Below are 500 nucleotides of genomic sequence, written 5' to 3' on the forward strand. Positions count from 1 at the left end.
CCCCCCCCTCCTCCCCCCCTCCTCCCCTCCTCTCCCCCTTCTCCTCCTTCCACCCCCTTCTCCTTCACCGTTTTTTCCCCCCTCCACTCCCTCCCTCCAGCCCTTCCTTTCTCCCCCCCCTTCTCTTTTTTCTTTTCTTTATCCTTGCCCTCCCTTTCCCCCCTCCTTTCCCTTCCCCCTCTCCCCGCTCCCCCCTCTCACCCCCTTTCCCCCATCAAAATACCACCTCCACACCCCCCCCCCCCTCCCCACTCCCCCCCCCCACCACATCCCACCCCCTCCTTCATTTTTTCCTCCCCATCATAGAAAGGCGGAAACCCATTTTTCTCAGTCGACAAGGGAATGAATAACCCCAGACTACTTTAAATGGGTTACCGAAAATCTTTGTAAAGTTTTGAATAATTGGGGCTTTTTCCTGAATCTAAAGATGAAATCTGAGTGACTGCGATCTGCCCCTCATTTTTCCCCAAAATCTGTTTGGCGTAGAAAACCCAATGGTT

General features: G+C 54.0%; 1 protein-coding gene across 1 annotated transcript in view; it reads left to right on the top strand.

Annotated features, from left to right (window-relative positions):
- LOC119587128 (probable G-protein coupled receptor CG31760) overlaps positions 1-500 on the top strand; it is a gene marked incomplete in the record, with an annotated part of 16,856 nt that overhangs the window by 5,510 nt on the left and 10,846 nt on the right.

This window comes from Penaeus monodon, chromosome 22, assembly GCF_015228065.2.
Source record: "Penaeus monodon isolate SGIC_2016 chromosome 22, NSTDA_Pmon_1, whole genome shotgun sequence".
NCBI classification, from domain to species: Eukaryota; Metazoa; Arthropoda; class Malacostraca; order Decapoda; family Penaeidae; genus Penaeus; species Penaeus monodon.